The following is a 23,448-nucleotide window of genomic DNA, read 5'->3' on the forward strand; positions in this document are numbered from 1 at the left end:
ACACTCGGCACTGCTACACTCTTCCACACCTCTCTCAGCACATCATACTTACATGCTCTCATTCTTGCCACACTTCCCAGACGGCCCACCCATTGATTAACTAGGCTAATCTTCTCATTCTTGTCCTTTCACATCCGCTCGACTCATTCATACACCCAGGTACTTGTATGCACCTGTTTGCCCTAGCTCTGTGTCTCCTAGCCTCCAGGTCCTATTTCTCTCATCTTCTGCCCCATTCACAACCATTATCTGACTTTTCTCACTACTATATTTCACTCCAAAATCTCTCCCATACTCATTTACCACATCTAATAGTTCCTGCAGTTCCTCCGCTGACTCACTCATGACTACCACATCATCTGCATATAGAAGCACACTTACCCTGTCTTCTCCCACTTTTACTCCTGCATTCTTTCTCCTCATCCTGGCTGCCAACTCCTCAGTGTACAGACTGAAGAGAGTTGGAGACAAGATGCAGCCCTGCCTAACACCTCTTTCACTCCTCACCCACTCTGTCTCTAATGCTCCTAACCTATACCTGGCTCTTGTATCCACATACATGCTCCTAATGATTCGCACTATCTTATCACTCAAACCTACTTTCTCCAGTACCTTGCACATCACCTCCCTGTTCACTCTATCATACGCTTTCTCAATATCAAGAAACCCAAGATACAACGGACTTCCATTCTTCTTTTCCTCTCTATCATCTCATTTACCACATATATATTGTCCTCTGCTCTCCTGTCTGTGCGAAAACCATTCTGCTCCTCACCCAGCACTCTCTCTTTCAATCCACTTACACAGCCTTTCATTCAACACAGCACAGAAAATCTTTCCCACCGTATTCGCCAGGGCTATCGGCCTATAATTCTTCAGCTCTTTCTTACTCTTATGTCCTCCCTTGTGTATCAGAGTCACTCTGCATTCGTTCCATTCGAGGCACTCTCTCATTCTCCCATACACAGTTGAATAGCTCAGTCATCCTGTCTATCACCACCTCACCTCCATTCTTATACAATTCATACGGGATCTCATCCAGCCCTGCTGCCTTGCAATTCTTCTGCTTCTTCAAACATACCTCGACTTCCTCTGCTAATTCTCTCATTCAGCTCACCCGCATCCTTCCTCTCAAGCGTTACACATCCCTCTCTCACCTCAAAAACTTCACCCAACCCTCCAATCTCTTCCCAGAAACCTTTTATACACTCTTTCATTCTATCTGTGTTCCTGATATCCTCACCATTTACTTTCAGGCACTCCACGGTTTCACTATCAGTCACACTCTCACCCTCAAGAATTTATACCATTCACGCCCACCTTCTAGGCCTTTTTCTTTCAGAGCCTCAATCACACTCCTCTCACACCTGACCTTGGCCTCCCTAATCTTCCATTTAGTGACCCTCTGTTGCCTTACATACTCTGACCATGTATTCTGATATTCATTCTCTGCCTCAACGTTTTCATGTCTCTCTTTCCTCAGTCTCCTACACACCTTATTCAGCCTCTTTCGCTCCTTCCTAGCATCCCTGATCTCCCATTCCACCATGGCTTGTACTTTCTCTTCCTTCCATTCGTACTCACATACCCAATCCGTCGAGTTGCGGCTCTCCTTACATTTCCTACAAACTCACTATTGGCTCCATCCACGTCATGCACACTTCCATTTATCCAGTCTAATTCCCTCAGGTCTACCTGGAAGTCTTCCCATCTAACATCCTCACCCTCCATTTCTTTCTTTCTCTCTTCACTTCACCTTCATTCCTAGCATACAGGTCACATTCCACCACCAGCATATTGTGGTCAGACACCACATCAATCATTCCGTCCTCATCTATCCACATACGAGACACACACTCACGCATTCTCCCATTCACTAACACATAATCAATAGCAGACTCCTGATCCCTCGCACTCCACGTCACACGTCCCTCAGCCATCGTCACATTCAAGTTTTCCAGATTCATTTCATCCCCAAACTCATCCAGCATTTCCCATTCCGGTTCATTCTCTCCCAAGCACACCCACATGTGCATTCATATCTCCCATGACCATAACTTTCTCTCCGGCATACTCCCTCATAACTTTCCTCACCACGCCATACTTCTCTCTGTTCTCCCTCACGGCTCTCTCACCTTCCACCGTCATGTACACCACAATCACTATCAACCTTTCAGACTTACCCTTGGCATTGACACACTCCACTTTCACTGCTAGCACATCTTCACTGTCTGCACTCGTCCCTACATTTACTTCTTCTACTCTGAAACCCTTACTCTTCCTGTGGAGTAGGGCTACGCCTCCTCCCCGTGTATTCTGCTTCTTTCTGCCTTTCCCAATCATAGCAAACACTTCCCCATCCACACGCACGTCATCTCTTAACTGAGTCTCAGTCACACCAACTAGATCAAACTTCCACTCATCCAGCTCTTTACTCATGTCATCCAGCTTACCTGTGCCCCATCCTCTCACATTTATACATCCAATGTTCATACAGTTCATACGCTTCATTGCCTGGTTGGTGGTTTCTCTTCCTTGCTCTCTAGCGCCTCAAGCATTCACACACTGGACGGACCTAGCATTCCTCCACTCCCTCAGCCTCCTGCCCATCCTCTCGTGTCCTGACTGGTTCAGGTGGACCCCATCTACGGTGAAGTCCAGCCCTTCCCGTAGCACACCATCCAAATCTACAAAGCTAACATTCCCTTTCTTACCCCTCAGCCACTCCACCTTCAGCTGTAGCAGTGCCTCTTGGAGTCTAATGTTTGTCCTCTGCCTCACCCTCTCATACCTCTCCCTTCTCTGGGGCGCCTCATAACCCTACCACTGCCACTCACATTCTTACCTCTTCACTGCTTCTACCACCTCTCTTACTGTGTCTTCCGTGCCAACATTCTCCAAATCATTCCCACCACCCTGAATGATCAAGAGGCTGCCTTCCTTAAACTCTCCTGCCTTCTCCTCAACCCTCCTCCTCACTTCTCCAATCCTGGCACCACTCAAGCTCTCACACCACTCCCTCGGCCTTACACCCCAACTGACTCTTAACATTCTTCATCATGCTGTCCCCAACGACACGAATGGGGGGCATACTCTTTATCGCCTTCCTCACCTGTGCCCTGTCCTTCTGCTTCTCACACCTTCCACACCCATCCCTACCTCCCCCAACATCCTCGACCTGCACCTCCACTTCCCTGGACTCCACGGTGATCTTGGGGGCAGCAGGCTCACTCGCTGGGGCGGCTTGCACGCTGCTTGTTTGGGCAGCCTTCTCCACCACGTTGGCCTCTGTCTGCACCTCCTTGTCCTCTTTCTTCCGTTTCCATTCCGTCCTGCTTGTGTCGAGGCACACCGTGCACAGGAACACGATCAGGCTATGCTCTAGGATCCGTGAGGCGGTCTTGATGTTTACGCAGGTCAGGTGGGACCACTCCTCACACCTTTCACAACACAATCCATTGTCATTCACATCCTTCCCACACACACCACAGTCGTCCTTGCCCATCTCTTCTTAACTCTTAGGTAAAGTGCTCACCAAAATACTGCACAGACGGAAAATCCTCACAAAAACTCCGAGCCGCTCACACACACATCCTTCACACACCGCGGCACACCGTCACTGTTCACTCACTCCATCTTGATCTTGATGTCACAGGTGGCTCGGGATTTCCAGGCCAACAACAACAGTAATCATTTGCTTCATCACTCATTATTTTATCACTTATTAACCTCCCAATCGGCTGATTAATATATTACACTTACTTATATGGCAATTTAGTTGTTTTTAAGCCATTACTTGTTTATTAATAGGTCAGATACATCACGAATTGTTCACTCTCTCCAACGGGTCACCTGTACAGCAAGAGCAAGAGCAGCATCGAGGGACATCATTGCTAACGTAACTCCTGATCAGGTCGGCATGGCTGGGTTTCTAAGGGTTTGATCAAAACAAACCTCTATCGACAATATCAAAGCTTATTCACCCATGTTAGGAACGTCAGAGAACATGTTATTTATTTCTAGGTTCAGTAACGTAAGAAAATTGCACGGCGCCCCTTCAAAAAATGGTAAAACACGCCATCAGTAAAAAAAATAGAATATGATACGTTATGAAAACTAGACACAAGAGATGAATTCACAGCACGAAACATTTTTAAACTAAACGAAAAAGAAGAAATATCGTTCACCCTCCCCCTCCGCCCACTACACCCCCTCCCCCAGGACACCCCACAGACACCCCCCCCGTCCAAGACCACCACCACCACCCCGGTGATACCCCCCAACCACTCCCCCCCCCTAAACACAAAATCGTTGATTACTCCGTTAATACTCAACCGATCGGATTCTAGTAAAGATCAAAATGTTCAGCGTCAAATGCTACATCTGGGGGGCTCCATGAACACGAGGAAAACATGGACGCAGCAAGAGGCGCAGGCGAAAACCATAAAGACCAAACTTTGGAGCGGTATAGCTCAATAACGAAAAATGCTATCTTGATTCTGATAGCGCCATCGTGTTCTCCGGCAAACTCTACACCTTGTATCAGTTGTTCGTCAAGAAATATCCAGAAATAAAAAAAAGAAACCAAACGCGTTCAAAGTTGAATTTAAAAACGTCAAATTATAGCTTGCCTTGGTTCAAATCGCTATACTTATTTCCATAAACGTATCTTTACTAGTAAAGGCGTGACAGGCGGCTAAAGAAATGACGTGTTATCTCCAAAACTAAAGGTCGTAGCGCAGATTCGAGACCAGCGTTGTATTCATCGTTAAATTCTAAAACTTTCATTATCTATTGAAGAATAAGAAAAAATAGATATTAAGCGAAGGAAGTTGGATCAAAGTTAAAAAAAAACGCGAAAAACAGATCATAATAACTCCATAACTATTGGTCGTAGCGTCATTCTGAAGGCACCAGCGTGTTCCCCGTAACTGGTTCTCCCAGGAGCCAATTGGGCATACAACACTTTAGCGTATTAAAGGACTTATAGGCCTTCAAAGTTTCGGCACGTTTTTTTAAATCGTGGATATCTCCGTCAGTTTTAGGCCTAGCGCAATTCTGATAGCACCAGAAATTCTAATATTGTTTTCTTCACGTCTATGAACCTCTCTGATCAAGCTGGAGGCAAGAATAACGAAATTTGCATATTTGAAAAAAAAAGATCGTTGTAGAGGAGGTGAAATTCTGGCCGTAAACACCGGAGAGTTTCATAACGGTGGAAAAACAAAATCGTTCATAGCTCCGTTAATACTCCACCGATCGGATTCTAATAAGCATCAAAATGTTCAGAGTCAAATTCTACACCAGCTGAGTGCAACGAACACGAGAAAAAACGTGAGGATAAAATTGAGGGTTACGACCATTTCTGAGAATATAGCTAATAACGTCTTTAATAATTAAGCTAGCGCAAAACCAAGACCAGAAATGAATTCCTGGTGATGTGCCCTCTTCAAATCATGCCCGACATTAAGATATTACTTAGACATGGATGCAGAAATCGATGCAGAATCAAAACATCCTGATCAACGCTTTAGCTAGGATATCTTGATACCTAATAAAGTTATCTCTATTCTGACGACGCCACGTTATTCTCCGTCAAATTTTACATCAGATATCAGTTGGCCAATAATACACAAGCAAAATAAGCAAAAAAAGCTATCTTTGGAAATACGCGTCAAATCATAAATCTCACAACGCGAAAATATAGGGCGTGTCGAGTCACCTCAAGATATATAATTTCATAAACATATGTGCAGTAGTTAAGGCGTGACAGGCGGTTAAAAAATGACATGCTCTCTCCGAAACTAAAGGTGGTAGCGCAGATCCGAGACCAGCGTTGCATTCCTCGTCAAAATATAAGACTTTTATTATATTTCGACGAAGAAGAAAGGATTGATATTAAGCGAGTGACGTTACCACAAATGTCGAAAAAGTGCGAACTTTCAAATCGATATATCTCTATACCCATTAGTAGTAGCGCAATTCTGAAAGCACCAGCGTGTTCCTCGGAATTTTCTCTACCATCTATTAATCGGGCATTTACAAACACGCATTGATTCAGGAATTATAGGCCTAGAAAGTTTTCGAAGGCTCTCACAAAACCGTTCATAACTCCGTCAGTTTTAGGCCTATTGCAATTCTGATAGCACCAGAAATTTTAGTATTTTTTTCTTCACATATTTCAACCCCTTTCATCGAACTGGAAGAAGGAATAACGATTTTTCAATTTTTAAACTTTTTCGTGTTAAGGCCTCGCGGGGGAAATGTGGTAGTTTAGCCCCGTAGAGTTGCCAATGGGGGGGTGGGGGGTTAAATCTTTACCTGCTTATATCTCCGTCTGTGATGCACGTAGAGCCTTCTTAAGGATATCAAAAGATTGCTCGTAAAATTACCTTTCTTTCCAGTGCCAAGAGGGTAAGAATCGATTAGGAAATAATGAATGGCAGCGTCTTAGAGTTAGAGACGGAAAATAAATCGTAGGGCATTTCTGAGGATACGATGCATTCCCCGAAAAATTCTGGTGTTGTTTCTTCATACAACACCGGGCGCCCGGGCCACGTGTAAGGAGACGTCTTTTTCTGAGAGGCGGAAAAAAGTAGCGATTATTACTAGTTTGGTAGATTTGTAATGGATACTGCTTGTGTAGTTTTAGTTGTATAATCACACTCTGTCCTGCCTGGGGGTTGGGATGGCATGTTCCTCCCTTCTCCCTTGTTGTTTACCTGCAACAATAAACTATCAATCAATCAATCAATCACTTTTTTGTCTTATTGTCCAGGGGGAGGTACTGCCCCCTCCCTTGTTGTGCTTTCCTTCCTACCATTGTATCTTTTTAATTTCATGGTGCTACCTACACATGTATTAATAGTTGTATAATGTCCTGCCTGGGGGTTGGGATGGCATGTTCCTCCCTTCTCCCTTGTTGTTTACCTGCAACAATAAACTATCAATCAATCAATCAATCAATCAATGTGTGCCGATACGAAGGCCGGACTCTCCAGCGCAACGATGCCAGATTGTCGTACTCAGCCTCCTATGTTTGCCGATTTCCGACCCCAAAACTGCCTCCTCGACCCCAACAACTGCCTTCATATATAGTTATCGTTAAAATGGTTCATTATATTGGTGTTTTTTGGCAATAGCTATAGCTCAGAAACCGGTAAACACGAGGCCCTGAGTACGATAATCTGGCAACGGTGCTCCAGCGGGTCACCTGTACAGCAAGAGCAAGAGCACCCCTGTCATGGCGTCGCGGTGATGATGCTCGCCCGGCAGTCCTTCCACATTTTCCGCCATTTCCCGGTAGGTGAGCGTCATTCCACCTTGTCCTTCCACGTGGAGACAGATTAAGGATGTATGAAGACCTGAGCACAGTATGAACGTTTGTGATAGGCTGTAAATAGGGTGATGAAATGGCTTGTCAGGGGAGGGATTACAGATGCAGAGATGATGCTCGCCTGGCAATACTTTCCACATTTTCCGCCATTTCCCAGCGGGTGAGCGTCATTCCACCTTGTCCTTCCACCTGGAGACAGATTAAGGATGTATGAAGACCTGAGTACAGTATGAACGCTTGGGATTGGGTGTAAATAGGTTAAATAGGGGGATGAAATGGGCTGTCAGGGGAGGGATTAGGTCCAGTCAAGTTGGCGGTGGTGATGAGCTAGTGGTGATGATTTGGGGCTTGCTTCTCCAGGACCAGTGATGGGGCGGTGGTGATGATGGGTCAGTTGTGGTGATGAGCTAGTGGTGATGATTTGGGGCTTGCTTCTCCAGGACCAGTGATGGGGCGGTGGTGATGAGCTAGTGGTGATGATTTGGGGCTTGCTTCTCCAGGACCAGTGATGGGGCGGTGGTGATGAGCTAGTGGTGATGATTTGGGGCTTGCTTCTCCAGGACCAGTGATGGGGCGGTGGTGATGAGCTAGTGGTGATGATTTGGGGCTTGCTTCTCCAGGACCAGTGATGGGGCGGTGGTGATGAGCTAGTGGTGATGATTTGGGGCTTGCTTCTCCAGGACCAGTGATGGGGTGGTGGTGATGAGCTAGTGGTGATGATTTGGGGCTTGCTTCTCCAGGACCAGTGATGGGGCGGTGGTGATGAGCTAGTGGTGATGATTTGGGGCTTGCTTCTCCAGGACCAGTGATGGGGCGGTGGTGATGATGGGTCAGTGGTGGTGATGAGCTAGTGGTGATGATTTGGGGCTTGCTTCTCCAGGACCAGTGATGGGGCGGTGGTGATGAGCTAGTGGTGATGATTTGGGGCTTGCTTCTCCAGGACCAGTGATGGGGCGGTGGTGATGAGCTAGTGGTGATGATTTGGGGCTTGCTTCTCCAGGACCAGTGATGGGGCGGTGGTGATGAGCTAGTGGTGATGATTTGGGGCTTGCTTCTCCAGGACCAGTAATGGGGCGGTGGTGATGAGCTAGTGGTGATGATTTGGGGCTTGCTTCTCCAGGACCAGTGATGGGGCGGGGGTGATGAGCTAGTGGTGATGATTTGAGGCTTGCTTCTCCAGGACCAGTGATGGGGTGGTGGTGATGGATTTATGGTGATGATGTCAGTGGTGATGATGGATTTGTGGTGATGATGGATTTGTGGTGATGATGGATTTGGGGTATACCAATTTCATCACCAAACCGTTTCGCCACCTGTGTTTTCATCCGTTTAGTCACCACGCTTTTTCTCCCTGTTTTAAGAATCTTCATGACTTTTTTTCATATGGATATACCAGCAAAAAAATAAAAAAAGGAAATAAATTAATAAATAAAAAGCAAATAGGAATGAAGAAAACGCAGAAAATGATCAGTGTGACCATTGTCTGTAGTATATGAAAATAAAAACCCATACCTCTTTTTACATTGCAGTAGAAATAGATCAAAAGGTACATACAGTAATTGTGTTGTTGCAAAACAATAACAACAACAACAACAAAGAATTAAAAGGTAACAATATAAATATTTTGGTGGAGAGCGGCCACAATTTTAGTGAGGACATGCGGAAATCAATTGTTAATCATATATTGGACTCGGAAGAAGACACTGACAGCTTCTCAGAAATTTAGTGATGGTGATGGATTTTTCCTTGCATGCATCCCACAACTTCCAGAGACGGACTTGTCGGAATGCACACCAGTTGCCCACTGACCAGACGGTGTTATCAAGCCATGTTTGCCTTATATAATCTGTTAATTTTCTTGTAGGTTCGCACTGCTGGGATTTTTCCTGGAGTTCTTCAAAGGCTGGTCGGATATGTTGTTTAGGCAGGTAGGGAAGAGCAATTAAGGAGTTGACGTACAAAATCGTATACTGGGCCTCGCTCTATATGTGCAAACCCCGTCGGACGTGCTGGAAATGTCGAAATTACCACCACACGCTGACCTAAACGCATACCACCCGCTAGGAGCCGCTAGTCTTAACCCAGTAGCAGCGACGGGCCAAATTTGTGCCATGGTTTTAACCCCCCAAAATAAATGATACATAAACTGATCTTTTTTTTTTTCCTCCTCAGATTTCGGGCGCCCAGCCGTACACGTGAACTAACAGTCTTGGCTTCAGGGCAGGTCGCTGAAATGGTATGTGTGTGTGTCTGTGTGTGTGTGTGTGTGTGTGTGTGTGTGTTAGGAAGGTTTTCATCATTAATATAAAAACTTGTAGGTATTCTCTTTACAAATGTATTACCAAGAATTGTGTGTGTGTGTGTGTGTGTGTGTGTGTGTGTTAAGAAGGTTTTCATCATTAATATAAAAACTTGTTGGTATTCTCTTTACAAATGTATTACCAAGAAGTGTGTGTGTGTGTGTGTGTGTGTGTGTGTGTGTGTGTGTGTTAGGAAGGTTTTCATCATTAATATAAAAACTTGTAGGTATTCTCTTTACAAATGTATTACCAAGAAGTGTGTGTCTGTGTGTGTGTGTGTGTGTGTTAGGAAGGTTTTCATCATTAATATAAAAACTTGTAGGTATTCTCTTTACAAATGTATTACCAAGAAGTGTGTGTCTGTGTGTGTGTGTGTGTGTGTGTGTGTGTGTGTTAAGAAGGTTTTCATCATTAATATAAAAACTTGTAGGTATTTTCTTTACAAATGTATTACCAAGAATTGTGTGTCTGTGTGTGTGTGTGTGTGTGTGTGTGTGTGTGTTAGGAAGGTTTTCATCATTAATATAAAAACTTGTAGGTATTCTCTTTACAAATGTATTACCAAGAATTGTGTGTGTGTGTGTGTGTGTGTGTGTGTGTGTGTGTTAGGAAGGTTTTCATCATTAATATAAAAACTTGTAATTATTCTCTTTACAAATGTATTACCAAGAATTGTGTGTCTGTGTGTGTGTTAGGAAGGTTTTCATCATTAATATAAAAACTTGTAGGTATTCTCTTTACAAATGTATTACCAAGAATTGTGTGTGTGTGTGTGTGTGTGTGTGTGTGTGTGTGTGTGTGTGTGTGTGTATATGGTTTTCATCATTAATATAAAAACGTGTAGGTATTCTCTTTACAAATGTATTACCAACAATTGTGTGTGTGTGTGTGTGTGTGTTAGGAAGGTTTTCATCATTAATATAAAAACTTGTAATTATTCTCTTTACAAATGTATTACCAAGAATTGTGTGTGTGTGTGTGTGTGTGTTAAGAAGGTTTTCATCATTAATATAAAAACTTGTAATTATTCTCTTTACAAATGTATTACCAAGAATTGTGTGTGTGTGTGTGTGTGTTAGGAAGGTTTTCATCATTAATATAAAAACTTGTAATTATTCTCTTTACAAATGTATTACCAAGAATTGTGTGTCTGTGTGTGTGTGTGTGTGTGTGTGTGTGTGTGTGTGTTAGTAAGGTTTTCATCATTAATATAAAAACTTGTAGGTATTCTCTTTACAAATGTATTACCAAGAATTGTGTGTGTGTGTGTGTGTGTGTGTGTGTGTGTGTGTGTGTGTGTGTGTGTTAAGAAGGTTTTCATCATTAATATAAAAACTTGTAGGTATTCTCTTTACAAATGTATTACCAAGAATTGTGTGTGTGTGTGTGTGTGTGTGTGTGTGTGTGTGTTAAGAAGGTTTTCATCATTAATATAAAAACTTGTAGGTATTCTCTTTACAAATGTATTACCAAGAATTGTGTGTGTGTGTGTGTGTGTGTGTTAAGAAGGTTTTCATCATTAATATAAAAACTTGTAGGTATTCTCTTTACAAATGTATTACCAAGAATTGTGTGTGTGTGTGTGTGTGTGTGTGTGTGTGTGTGTGTGTGTTAAGAAGGTTTTCATCATTAATATAAAAACTTGTAATTATTCTCTTTACAAATGTATTACCAAGAATTGTGTGTGTGTGTGTGTGTGTGTGTGTGTGTGTGTGTGTGTGTTAAGAAGGTTTTCATCATTAATATAAAACTTGTAGGTATTCTCTTTACAAATGTATTACCAAGAATTGTGTGTGTGTGTGTGTGTGTGTGTGTGTGTGTTAGGAAGGTTTTAAAAATTAATATAAAAACTTGTAATTATTCTCTTTACAAATGTATTACCAAGAATTGTGTGTGTGTGTGTGTGTGTGTGTGTGTGTGTGTGTGTGTGTGTTAAGAAGGTTTTCATCATTAATATAAAAACTTGTAGGTATTCTCTTTACAAATGTATTACCAAGAATTGTGTGTCTGTGTGTGTGTGTGTGTGTGTGTGTGTGTTAGGAAGGTTTTCATCATTAATATAAAAACTTGTAGGTATTCTCTTTACAAATGTATTACCAAGAATTGTGTGTGTGTGTGTGTGTGTGTGTGTTAGGAAGGTTTTCATCATTAATATAAAAACTTGTAGGTATTCTCTTTACAAATGTATTACCAAGAATTGTGTGTCTGTGTGTGTGTGTGTGTGTTAAGAAGGTTTTCATCATTAATATAAAAACTTGTAGGTATTCTCTTTACAAATGTATTACCAAGAATTGTGTGTGTGTGTGTGTGTGTGTGTGTGTGTGTGTGTGTGTGTTAGGAAGGTTTTCATCATTAATATAAAAACTTGTAGGTATTCTCTTTACAAATGTATTACCAAGAATTGTGTGTGTGTGTGTGTGTGTGTGTGTGTGTGTGTGTGTGTGTGTGTGTTAGGAAGGTTTTCATCATTAATATAAAAACTTGTAGGTATTCTCTTTACAAATGTATTACCAAGAAGTGTGTGTGTGTGTGTGTGTGTGTGTGTGTGTGTGTGTGTTAAGAAGGTTTTCATCATTAATATAAAAACTTGTAGGTATTCTCTTTACAAATGTATTACCAAGAATTGTGTGTGTGTGTGTGTGTGTGTGTGTGTGTATTTACCTATTTGTAGTCTACCGGGCAGGAACTAAACTCTAATAGTCCCGTCTCCATATCTAAATTTATCGAGCCTTTCCTTCATTTGTGTGTGTGTGTGTGTGTGTGTGTGTGTGTGTTGTCCATCAGTTGGAAGGTGATTCATCTAGCCCAACCTGACCTCGTGACACCAGACCCGGGGGTATGGGACTCATGACGGCAGTTGTGTCTTCCCTAAGGTCAAGGATGGCCACACCGACACCTCCACCACTCCTCCTCCCAGGTGGTGTGTGGCTGGCTCGGGTGGCCTGAACTACCTTCTGGGCCGTGTGTGGCTGTTGGATTGGGAACTTGGCGGTAGAAGTGTGTGTGTGTGTGTGTGTGTGTGTGTGTGTGTGTGTGTGTGTGTGTGTGTGTGTATGTATTTTCTTTTTTTTATCATTGCGAAATTAATTAACAAACATAACGACAGCTTGACCTCATTAACTGACTTACCTGTGTGTGTGTGTGTGTGTGTGTGTATGTATGTGTGTGTGTGTGTGTGTGTGTGTGTGTGTGTATGTATTTTCTTTTTTTTATCATTGCGAAATTAATTAACAAACATAACGACAGCTTGACCTTATTAACTGACTTACCTGTGTGTGTGTGTGTGTGTGTGTGTGTGTGTGTGTGTGTGTGTGTATGTATTTTCTTTTTTTTATCATTGCGAAATTAATTAACAAACATAACGACAGCTTGACCTTATTAACTGACTTACCTGTGTGGGAGTGTGTGTGTGTGTGTGTGTGTGTGTGTGTGTGTGTGTGTGTGTGTGTGTGTGTGTAGTCATTATTGCATTTTTCACCCTCTGTGTTGAAGGATATTCACTAATTTTTTTTGGTTTCCTTTGGAGGTCCGCGAGACAGTGGCTGGCGAGGGAGAAGGAGGAAGAGGAGGAGGAGGAGGAATGACCAAGAGGAGGGAAGAGACAAGAGGTAAGTCCTTCCTTTCCCTTCCTTTCCCTTCCCTTCCCTTCCCTTCCCTTCCTTTCCCTTCCCATCCTTTTCCTTCCTTTCCCTTCCTTTCCCTTCCCTTCCTTTTCCTTCCCTTCCCTTCCTCTTCCTTCCCTTCCTTTCCCTTCCCTTCCTTTCCCTTCCCTTCCATTCCCTTCCCATCCTTTACCTTCCTTTCCCTTCCCTTCCATCCTTTCCCTTTTAGCCTTTGGAAGTAGGTAATGTTAGAGCCAGAAGCATCTGACAGTCCCATCTCTTTTTACAGGCCAAGCAGTGCAGAGAAGGAGCAGGAGAAGAAGGAGGAAGAAGAGGAGGAGGATGTGACCTCTATACATAAAGGCAGAACTATATATAGAAGCTTATGGAGTAGAGGAAATATGTCAATCTATGGAGAAGGAGGAGGAGGAGGAGGAGGAGGAGAAGGTTAACTTGTAAATATAGGCAGTTTATATACCAAGGAAAATATTTAAATGATTTGTATTATGCATCTATTTAAATGTACGTTATGCACTTAAATGTATGTCTGTATAAGGTTGTGGGATTTACTTATATTGTCTGTGGTATTTTTTTTACTTATAAGGTTGTACTGAGGATTTTACTTATAAGATCTATGGCTGTATGGAACTCCTAAAACCCTTTCTACTATGGCTATTAATTAACAAAAACCTCTTAGTTTCAGCTTGTGTACAGGGTTAAAATATAGTTAATGTTAGAGTTGGAAGTGTCTGACAGTCCCATCTCTTTCTTACAGGCCAAGCAGGAAGAAGAAGGAGGAAGAAGAAGGAGGAGGAGGAGGAGGAGGAAGAAGAAGGAGGAAGAGGAGTAGGAGGAGGAGGAGGCAACTTATAAATATAGACAAGTTTATGTGTCTAGGAAAATATTTAAATGATCTGTATTATGTAAAGTATTGAATTTAAAATATATCTACTAATAATTTCTATGCATGTTTACAGGGTTAAATATTTAAGCTGTAATATAATTTACATGTATTTAAATGGGGTTTTAAGTATAAGGTGTTTGGTATTGCTATACTTATAAAATCTTTGGTTTTTGGGTATATAATTCTAAGTAAGTGTTTCCCTACGTTATTTAAGTGTACAGTAAGTGTGTAAGGTATTAAGTTATATATTAAAGTGTGTACCGGGTTCTCTAATAAGTGTGTAGTGATGGGAAGTATTTAAGTGTAATGTATAAAGGTTACATATATATATATAAGTATTTAAGTGGGAGCAGCAAGTAGTGGGCTGTATTTTTCTACACTTTTTTGCCCTTGAAAAAAAAATACTGTGAAATCTTTAAGTGTACTGTATGAAGGCTATACATTTATAAGTATGTGTAACATCCTGTGGGGGCTAACTAATGTAAGGGTGATTTCATAAGTGTTACCGTAGTGGTGTGACTTAATCAGCAACCTCTACTGCAATTAGTCTGAGTACAATTACTGGTTCTGGTACTCTGAGTATAAACAAAACCTTTTAATTTCAGTTACCAAGGACAACCTCTGCTGCTCTGGGTATCAACTCCTGCACTCCTGGGACTGGTGTAACATCTGCATGCTCTCTTTTACAACTCACTCTGGTTCTGCTGTTCGTAACACCTCGCTCTGCGCCTGCTGTCGTACTAACTCCTGCTCGCTTAACCCGCATGGATTTTGTATAACACCTATAGTTTTCGTGTGACGGTTCTCTTCACTCTTCCTTCATAACTAATCGCACGGCTTTGCATAAAAACTCCGGCAACTTACGGCTTAAATTTCGCATGAGAACTACTCCTGCTTACGTATGACAATTCTCTCTGGATTTTGCATGACATGGATTTTGCATAACCCCATTCCATTTCCGCTGTCATGCTAACCCATACTAATGCTGGCTGGAGTATCCTAACCCATAGTCTAAGCTGCCGGCCAGAGCTTCAGGTGACCCCTAACTTGAAGCCTGTCGGATCAGCGTCTAGCGAGGGAGGTTCCGTCAGGTTCCGTTCCCCCCTAGAGCTGTCTCCCTTCACCTTAAAAAAATAGTTTGACATCATTTGAGAGCAGCAGTACAGGCCAGGTATCAGAGAGGGGTTCAGGCCTATATGGGGGCACCTCCGGTAGGCTTGTACCTCAAAAAATAAAAGATTAAAAATAAAAAATAAAAGACTATGTGTCCAAGTCATGTGAGAATCCTGACTATGGAGGGAGATTATCCTCAAGCACGTACGGTTATATATATGTGTGTATCTTTTACCCACCCATGCGTGCAGTACGGTTAAACATAAGAATAAGGAACATATTTCACCCAGTGGTGGTGGTGGTGGTGGTGGTAGGGATCATGTTTCTTAATGGTCCCTCTAAGCGAGAAAAATGAGAAAAAAATCATCACACACAAACCATTTCATAATACATATCAAAGCATTTGTCATCACATTATGTATCATCTATTTTGGGGGGTTTATATCATGGCACAAATTTGGCCCGTCGCTGCTACACGGTAAAGCCACAAATTTGGCCCGTCACTGCTACACGGTAAAGCCACAAATTTGACCCGTCGCTGCTACCGTATTAAAAAGCATTACCAAGCACATCAGACGCCCGGGAAACATACTATACTATATGAAAACCTTACCAAGCACATGCAACCTCTACCAAGCCTCATAAAATAATCTACCAATTAATATATTTGCCTACTCTAACAGTCTACATTTTCAGGACTTATATTTATATATTTATTTTTATTGTGTTATTTTAGTGTTGTTGTATGTCTGTTTATTGAGGGGACTGTTTGGGTCTTGTATTTTCTGTTGTATATTTCCAAGGCCAAAAAGGTCAGTAATTGGGTTCTCAATGATGTTTTTTTAGGTTGATGGTACAGAGGAAGGGTCATAAAAGCACCCCTGTCTGTAACTCCCCTGAAAGCCTTGTCAAATATGTGTTTTTAGTCTGAAAGCCTTGTCAAATATGTTTTTTTTAGGTTCATGGTACAGAGGAAGGGTCACATTTCCACAGATCATAAAAGCATCTCGGAAAATGCCCAAACCTCCACTGAAAGCCTTGTCAAATATGTTTTATTTTTTTTGTCATGGCCTATTGCGCTGGTAGGCATCTTCCCAGTGGATCCTGATGGTCGGCCCAAGGCTTCTTCCCGGTGGGGCCTGATGGTCGGCCCAGCCCATTCTGGCGCAGGCAAGTGTTTATATTGGTGCCATCTTGCATTGGCTCATGCTGCCCTCCCAGAGCTCATCTTTAATCCTAGAATCTACCCTTACCTGTGTTAGGATAATAGGCTACTGGTGTGATAAACTAAATCTCTCATTATAACCTTTCTCCTCTTCTGTTCAAAGCTAAAAACCTAATCTTTTTCCCTCTTCCTATAGCTCAAGCCCCATCCATAGGGGGGGGGATTGAGGTCTAGCACTGTCTTGGATAAAAATGTGAGAGGATTATCCCAGCTTAGCTCAGGCCCTTGGAAACCACTTATAGGGAAATACATGTAAGGTTGTGTCTACAGGTCAGCTAGTATTCCTCCTGTCTCATAATGCTTATAGTTTTTGCCTTCAACACTGATTTGATAACAAGGTGCCAATGCTCAGGTGAGGGAAAGTGCATGTGTGGGGGTGGGTCGGACAGAGAGCTTTACTATATGAAAAGGCTTCGTACACTCAGAATTTGCCATGTTTAACCCTTGAAAGCTTAGTTCTGGCTAGATACCAAGCTCTAAAAGCATCACATTGAGCAAGGTTGATGTAGGAGAATCAATTACCCCCCCCCCATTTAATTTAAAGAGACTGACTATTTGGAAAGGCTTCGTACACTCAGAATTTGCCATGTTTAACCCTTGAAAGCTTAGTTCTGGCTAGATATCAAATTCTAAAGCATCACATTGAGCAAGGGTTGATGTAGGAGAATCAATTACTTCCCCATACAGTATTTAAAGAGACTGACTATTTGGAAAGGTCCTGTACACTCAGAATTTGCCATGTTTAACCCTTGAAAGCTTAGTTCTGGCTAGATATCAAGCTTTAAAGCATCACATTGAGCAAGGGTTGATGTAGGAGAATCAATTACTTCCCCATACAGTATTTAAAGAGACTGACTATTTGGAAAGGTCCTGTACACTCAGAATTTGCCATGTTTAACCCTTGAAAGCTTAGTTCTGGCTAGATACCAAAGCTCTAAAGCATCACATTGAGCAAGGGTTGATGTAGGAGAATCAATTACTTCCCCATACAGTATTTAAAGAGACTGACTATTTGGAAAGGTCCTGTACACTCAGAATTTGCCATGTTTAACCCTTGAAAGCTTAGTTCTGGCTAGATATCAAATTCTAAAGCATCACATTGAGCAAGGGTTGATGTAGGAGAATCAATTACCTCTCCATACAGTATTTAAAGAGGGAATTTAACCTTTTGAAAAGGCCTCGTACACTCAGAATTTGCCATTTATAATACTTGAAAGCTTAGCACTAGTATATTTCCAAGCTCTTAAGCATCACATTGAGCGAGGGAAATATCTCGAGGGGCAAAGAAGTTCATAGGAGAATTACTTACCTCCTCAAATAACATATAAGAAGGGATTTGACTATTTACAAAGGCCTCAAACATAGAATTTGTCATGTCTCCACAGTTGAAGGTCCATCGCTGCTTTTAGTCAAAGTTCTCAAGCTTAAAAAATAACACGATTGATGTAAAGGAATGAATTCTCTCCCCCAAACTATTTAAAGAGATTTTGAGTGCTTGAAAAGGCCTCAGACTAGTAGAATTTGCCATGTCCTTACAGTTAAAGGTCCATCGCTGCTTTTAGTCAAAGTTCTAAGCTTAAAAATAACAGAGGATTGATGTAGAAGAATGATTTACCTGCCCAAACAGTATGTACTCAGCCCCCTCAAGTCCCCAATGCAGTCATCCCCCAGTCTCAGTTCCCAATTACCTTTATTCTGGGAGTCAAAGACATTATATATAAGTGTTTTCCCTTCCCATGTCAGCCCTAAGACCCTCAGGCCCCAGTAATTGGTCACCTAACCTAACCTAGCAAGTGTCTCACCATAATACTGGCAGTAACATTTTAATTAACCTTTCCAATGAGCAAAAAGAATTAATATGGAACTATGAATCATGTATCCCCAGCAATTAAGTCTCCAATTTGTTATGTAACATTAGTAAGGGTTCCAGTATATGTTAGATAATTACTAGCATTGTCAAGAACAGTTTTAATAGCCTTGTCAAGGGTTGGCCGAGAAAACAATATTATAACAAGCACTGAACTAATTCTTGAGTAATTGGACTGAGAAAGCCTTGATGGTGCTCTATTTTTGCTATATTATAAAAAGTCTATAAGCGATGCCTTGGAAAGCTACCATAAGCAAGGGTTGGTCTAGATTATTGATGTCCAAGCTATTAATTATATGTATTTTCTCTTACCTGAAGCCCCCTAGCTCAAGCCCCCAGACCCTCGATCAGCCTCTTCCAGACCCCCCCAGTAGCTACCTTATTTTCTGGGGGATCAAAACCATTAATTATGTGTTAGTTTTGATAATTACCTGACATTAAGTCTTCCCATGGGCAGTGTCAGCATTTGTGAAGCCTTAATTATCATGAGCATAGTTTTGTATCAAGCACTAACTCTTGGGTAAGACTTTGAGAAGGTCTTAATGTACTCAATCTTTGGCATATAAAAACAAGTCTAGCAATGCCTTAGGAAGATACCATGAGCCAGGGGTGAGTTAGGAAACTGATATACCTATCCCTCAATACTGCATAGGCAATGGATCGAGGGCTTGTTCAGTATATATATCAGGCACAATTGTCCATCTTTTGAGTTAGTTTATCAAAGACATATTACTGAATCTTCTACCATGAGCAAGGGATGAGTTAGCAGCTTGATATATATTCCTTAATACTGCATAGACAATGGATCGAGGGCTTGTTCAGTATATATATATCAGGCACAATTGTTCATCTTTTGAGTTAGTTTATTAAAGACATATCACAATCTTCTACCATGGGCAAGGGATGAGTTAGCAGCTTGATATATATTCCTTAATACTGCATAGACAATGGATCGAGGGCTTGTTCAATATATATATCAGGCACAATTGTCCATCTTTTGAGTTAGTTTATTAAAGACATCACTGAATCTTCTACCATGAGCAAGGGATGAGTTAGCAGCTTGATATATATTCCTTAATACTGCAAAGATAATGGATAAAGGGCTTGTTCAATATATATTATCACTCGGATAGGTTACAATTGTCCATCTTTTGAGTTAGTTTATCAAAGACATATTACTGAACCTTCCACCATGAGCAAGGGATGAGTTAGCAGCTTGATATATATTCCTTAATACTGCAAAGATAATGGAAAAAGGGCTTGTTCAATATATATTATCACTCGGATAGGTTACAATTGTCCATCTTTTAGTTTATCAAAGACATATCACAATCTTCTACCATGAGCAAGGGATGAGTTAGCAGCTTGATATATATTCCTTAATACTACATAGACAATGGATCGAGGGCTTGTTCAGTATATATATCAGGCACAATTGTCCATCTTTTGAGTTAGTTTATCAAAGACATATCACTGAATCTTCTACCATGGGCAAGGGATGAGTTAGCAGCTTGATATATATTCCTTAATACTACATAGACAATGGATCGAGGGCTTGTTCAGTATATATATCAGGCACAATTGTCCATCTTTTGAGTTAGTTTATTAAAGACATATCACTGAATCTTCTACCATGAGCAAGGGGTGAGTTAGCAGCTTGATATATATTCCTTAATACTGCATAGACAATGGATCGAGGGCTTGTTCAGTATATATATCAGGCACAATTGTCCATTTTTTGAGTTAGTTTATCAAAGACATATCACTGAATCTTCTACCATGGGCAAGGGATGAGTTAGCAGCTTGATATATATTCCTTAATACTGCAAAGATAATGGAAAAAGGGCTTGTTCAATATATATTATCACTCGGATAGGTTACAATTGTCCATCTTTTAGTTTATCAAAGACATATTACTGAACCTTCCACCATGAGCAAGGGCCTTAGGGTGACTTATAGGAGATAGTTATACATTCCTATGTATTTCATAGAGGAAAGCAAGAGATCTAAAATTATATATATTCTAATATGTTTCTTCATCTCTTATAGTTAATTAGTTCAGCAGTGAAAATCAGTTTTAGGCCGAGTGCTGAGTAGCCTTGATGTCGATCGGCCAACACGTACCTCAAGTCAGCATGCATTTGTGTTATAAGGTCAATAAACTCATGGCCCAGAATCAATCAGCATTTTTGAAGTCGGCATTTAAAGTCAGCATCTCTCTCTCTCTCTCTCTCTCTCTCTCTCTCTTCCCAGCACGGCTTAATTCGATATCAGCCCTTAATGATGTTGCCGTTAAGTATCTCATTAACGATCATGCATGCAGGGGACGAGAAAGCTGAAAAAAAAGTAAACTATGAAGAGGCGGAAGAATTATATATGGCGAGCGATCGAGTCCATTGGCGGGGGTGTTGCCATTCTGAGAAAAAAAAAACTTGTTATTTTCTCGTAAGTCTATAAGAGTATTTCTTCTATCCTTGTGTCTCGGTATGCTAGGTCACAGGTCAAGTCATGCAATAAACATGTTCTGTACGAGTGTGGTGACTCCGGAAACAATATATCAGTAGTGTGCCGAGGTGACCGATCAGCTGATTAAAACAGCTGATTGGGTACGCGGAGGTTTAAACATTACGTCATAGCTTTCGGATAGGTTTAATTTACAGATTTACATAGAAAATCAGACCCCATGGTCCAGACTAAGTGGCCTGTCCTTAAACTAAGTGATTCTACATTAATCCGATGGCTCCATAACGTTGCATTTCAACTCTAGTTAATATTGAGTTGAAGGAAGTGACGGCCGAGCTTGTTTTTAAAGGAAATCAATCGTGTGACCACTGAAGGAAGGCAGGGAGCTTATTCCATTCTCGCACTACAACGTTGATGAAGAAAAATTTGGTTCAGTCTGAATTTACTTGTCTACATTTGAGTTTTACGCCTTAATTTGTTCCTCGTACGCAAAGTGTCATCGATCATTAACAATGTTGATCTGCCTACATTCGTGAAACATATGGAGCCAAGCTCAGCAAATTCAGCATGGCCCAGAATTTCTTTAAGTCGGCATGGTCTGAAGTCAGCATGGCCTATAGCTGGCTCGCCCAACTCGGCATATGTCGGTACAGGAAGCTTTTTTGTAGCGATATGCTTAATTCACCTCAGCCTATGACCTTTTCTGAGCTCAGCATACTACTACTACTACTACTACTACTACTACTACTACTACTACTACTATTACTACTACTACTACTACTACTACTATTACTACTACTACTACTACTACTACTACTACTACTACTACTACTACTACTACTACTACTACTACTATTACTACTACTATTACTATTACTATTACTACTAATACTACTACTACTATTACTATTACTACTACTACTACTATTACTAGGGGTTTAATTATGAACAAGTCAGCAATGCTCACTCGATCAGGATGGCGCCTAGCTGTTTCTCAATGCTGATCCTATTTTGAACTCAGCATGCATTAAAGAGTTACTGATTTCAGTCTGTATAGCCACTCTGAGCTCAGCATGGTGGTCTATATATGACAGCATGATCGTTTTCTTGATATGCTGAGTTCGGAGTTCAACATGGATTTAAGTTAAGATTAGCATATGAGTCAGCATGGCCATAAGTTTAAATCAGCTTGCATAAGATCGAGTCAGCATGGCTATCTCTTTCAATGCTGACTTTTTATAGGCTCAGCATAGGAGTTATACAAGTGATTGATTGATTGATAGTTTATTGTTGCAGGTAAACACAATGCCGTACGTCATTGCACTCAACTTACTGCATATATTGTGACCTTTATTTCAAGTCAGCATGCATCATGAAGTCAGCATGTGACCGTAAGTTTAAATCAGCTTGATAGCATAAGATATAGCATTTCAGCATATGCCTGGGAAAGGTTGGAACAATTAGTTTTGAGGTACAACAATGAGTTTTCCTGTTCCAACGTCCATCTTCCCTTATTAAATATTTCAAAGCCATTGTTTACACGGTTTTAGGTTTAATTAAAGAGAAAAAGCGATATAATTACCATTTTATACAGGAAGAAACGTTGTAACCAATGGCTTTAAGATCTAATTAATACGTGATTCATTTCCCTTCCTCCCTCCCTCTATCTCCCTCTCCCTCCCTCCCTCCCTCCATGCTTCACGTAAGGGAGACTACTAAGTGTATTAAGAACTCCCTGAAGCCATTATTCCCACATATAAGCTCAATACATTATATTGTAAGCCCGTGCTGAAGAATGATAGGATTTTATACTTTCTGCAGTTTCGTTCACAACATGTGCCGAGACCCAGACCCAGACCAACCCATTAATAACGAATAATAATGATTCCAAGGCCTTACCGCTGTTATTAAGGCCCCGGCAGGACTTAATTGGGGTTTACTAATGATAGGACACGCGATAAAAGGGCAAAGGGTCAGTTAAATAGAGTAATTAATGTTTCCGAGGTTAAACTAAAACTATTTATGTCAGCGATAATATACCTAAGCACTGCAAAGAAAGCCCTATTAATTAAACATTTCGACCCTATCTCTAAATAAATCTAGTTATTGGAGCGGAAAAGACAGTTCCAGGGTCATTTAATTCAAGTACGAGAATCTATTGAGCTGGCAGGAATCAGCTCGCAGCCGGAAAATAGCTCGCAAAGGGGACTTTAAACAATGCTTAATTTTCAATATATCACTCACTGCTATCGTTTAACTGTCCCTTTGCGACTTCAATACACTGCAAATACATCAGATAAACACTTAAAATCAGTAGAAGGCTTTAAAACAAACACATAGGAGATTACATAGGAGGAACAACTCTGAGCTGATACTCACTCCTGGTTTGGGCAATTTCAACGCTTATATATAGATCACAGGTGGTTAAAGAGACATAAATCAAGGCAAATTAAGACGTTTTTTGCTGTCTTTACCCCATTGGACATGTGTAGTGGGTAGTATCGCGACTTATTTCCCCGAGGAGGCATTTCTCGTACACACCCGGCCCCAGCCGTGGAGGGAGGAGGCTGGTGTGTTATTTTTGTGTTTTTTGAAGCGAATTATCCTGTTGCCGAGGGAGCCATGCATCTAGAAACGG

General features: G+C 41.3%; 1 long non-coding RNA gene across 1 annotated transcript; it reads left to right on the forward strand.

Annotated features, from left to right (window-relative positions):
- Positions 1-7,207: 7,207 nt before the first annotated feature.
- Positions 7,208-13,979, forward strand: LOC126992602 (uncharacterized). The gene is made up of 4 exons (XR_007746681.1): positions 7,208-7,302; positions 9,509-9,572; positions 13,163-13,244; positions 13,528-13,979. It is a non-coding gene; the product is annotated as an uncharacterized LOC126992602 (long non-coding RNA).
- Positions 13,980-23,448: the final 9,469 nt, after the last annotated feature.

The sequence above is a fragment of the Eriocheir sinensis genome, unplaced genomic scaffold (assembly GCF_024679095.1).
Source record: "Eriocheir sinensis breed Jianghai 21 unplaced genomic scaffold, ASM2467909v1 Scaffold495, whole genome shotgun sequence".
Classification (NCBI taxonomy): Eukaryota; Metazoa; Arthropoda; class Malacostraca; order Decapoda; family Varunidae; genus Eriocheir; species Eriocheir sinensis.